We start from the raw sequence: 2,500 nt of genomic DNA, 5'->3' as shown, positions 1-2,500 counted from the left end.
GTCACTTTTGCTTTTCCTTCTTTTGAGACCGATAAAATAAAGTGCTAGTCAAGTAATGGGTCGATGTAACCGATTTGTCCTCTCCCCTCAAATTACAACCTTTGAAACCTGCAGCGGACTGGCGTCCTGTTCAGTGAGAATGTATAGATCCCGATCACTTAAACACCGTGTAAATTGGACAACCAGCCATTGTGAATCCTAAGGCTTGAGGAAAAGGGATCATTGCATATATCAAGAATAGATCATTGCTCCTCGCCCCTTAAATTTGGGCGGGACACAAGTAAAGTGCTATGGGACTCTGTCACTAGGAGTCTTCTCCAGTGTATATACATCCTCTGAAGGCTATCCTGCTCTTTACAGCAAGGTAATACTTTATCCCCTAACACCAACTAACCCTCAACAAAACTCGGGTGAGGGCCACAATGAGGTATTGCTCCCACATCTGAGACTGTTCTACAAAACACACTGATATCGTAGACTGCATTTATTGACGACATTAAGTTACTAATAGACACACTCCAGCCCCTATTTTCATTAAGTTAGTAATGGACATGCTCCAGCCCCTAGCTTTCATTAACTCCAGACCCTAATTGCTATTAAATCACTAAAAGCTATGTTACAGCTCCAGGCTGTCATTAAGTCACAAACAGACGTGTTCCAGCCTCTTCCCAACGGACTCACGATCTCCTGTCTCTGCCTTTCCTGCATCTCGTACAATGACTCGTACAATGACTCGTACTCCTCAGAGCTGGCTGTGTTCACGCCACTTCTGTTGTTGCTCTCACTCTTGACTCACTCTTTTCTACTTTCTCTCCTCTAATAACGTATTTTAGGCTCTTCACAAACGGCAGCTCAAAATCTTTCTTCCTTCTCAACAGTGAACCCCACCTAAAAGTTCTTTCTTGCAATCGTCAACTTAACAACAATCTGTTGTTGTTGTTGTTGTTGTTGTTGTTGTTGTTGTCATTGTCGTTGTTGTTGCTGTTGTTGTTGTTGTTGTCATTGTTGTTGTTGCTGTTGTTGTTGTTGTTGTCATCGTTGTCGTCGTCGTCGTCGTCGTCGTCGTTGTTGTTGTTGTTGTTGTTAAGGCGGTGAGCTGGCAGAATCGTTAGCACGCCGGGCGAAACGCTTAGCGGTATTTCGTCTGCCGCTACGTTCTGAGTTCAAATTCCGCCGTGGTCGACTTTGCCCTTTATCATTTCGGAGTCGATAAAATTAGTACCAGTTACGCACTGGAGTCGATTACATCGACTTAGTAGAAAGGATTATAAAATATTATTGTCTACTTATGTATGTATGTATGTATATATGTATGTATGTATGTATGTACAGTAATCCCTTGATTATCGCGGATGTTACGTTACGCGCCACCTCCTGCGATAGGTGAAAATCCGCGAAGTAGAAACAGTACTGTACTGCATATTTTTTAATTATTTTTTTTATTTGTATATATTTATTTTATCATAAATTCAAAACAACACCACAGCGGAATCGATGTAAGCTTATAAACCGCGATAGGTGAACCGTGATAAAGCGAGGGATTAATGTATCTACTTTTCTACTCTAAAAATACTGATAAACATTTAAGAACAAAAAAAGGGAACGCCACTTTCCTTTTAGTCACCACTCACTGTCTTCTCTCTCTCTCTCTCTCTCTCTCTCTCTCTCTCTCTCTCTCTCTCTCTCTCTTTCTTTCTCTTTCACATCCTCTCTGTTCCTCCTCTCTCCCGCTTTGCCACTCATTTCAACTATACCTCCTCTGCTTAATATCTTTTATTTCTCTTTTTCTTTGTACCTTTCTTTTCAAATTTTTTGCCTCTTCCTTTGAAGTAAGCGTGACACACATCACAGGTACGTACGTACGTAAAAAAGACAAAAGTTAGCATATTAATATAGTAATAACCAGAGTCTAAACGTTGAACCTGTGGGAAATAGGAGGAAGTATTAACACTCTCTTAGGTGAATACTGTAAGTTAGTACAAAAAGAGAATAAGTGCAAGCTTAAGCAACAACAACAGCAACGACAACAACAACAAAACGCAATCCACTGAGTATATATTGGATTGTCAGATAAATTCGTTCGTTTTTTGGTGGGTGGAGTCCTTTATTTTAATCCTTACTTTTCATTAACAATATAGTCTCCTTCATTGCTCACGATTTCCTGCCAACGTTCCACAAGATAGTCAATGTCTTGAGGGTAGAAATCCCCAGGTCTTGACTCGAAGAATACATCCAGCTTCGTTTTCAGCTCCCCGCTGTTGTTGAACGAAACTCCTCGCAGACTGTTGGAGAGCGACCAAAAAGGTGATAAGTCTGAAGGTTTTATATCAGGAGAATACGATGGGTGCGATAGACCTTCCCAACTGAGTTCTTCAATAGCATTTTTGGTCAAATTAACCACATGAGGACGATTGTTGTCGTGTTGAAAAAGCACGCCATGTTGCCGGATGGGCCATTTCAGTTGGATTACCTCATTGAACCGGTGCATTTGGTGAACATA

The sequence above is a fragment of the Octopus bimaculoides genome, chromosome 6, assembly GCF_001194135.2.
Source record: "Octopus bimaculoides isolate UCB-OBI-ISO-001 chromosome 6, ASM119413v2, whole genome shotgun sequence".
NCBI lineage: Eukaryota > Metazoa > Mollusca > Cephalopoda > Octopoda > Octopodidae > Octopus > Octopus bimaculoides.
The sequence above is the reverse complement of the archived record's forward strand: the minus strand, read 5'-3'. Positions refer to the sequence as shown.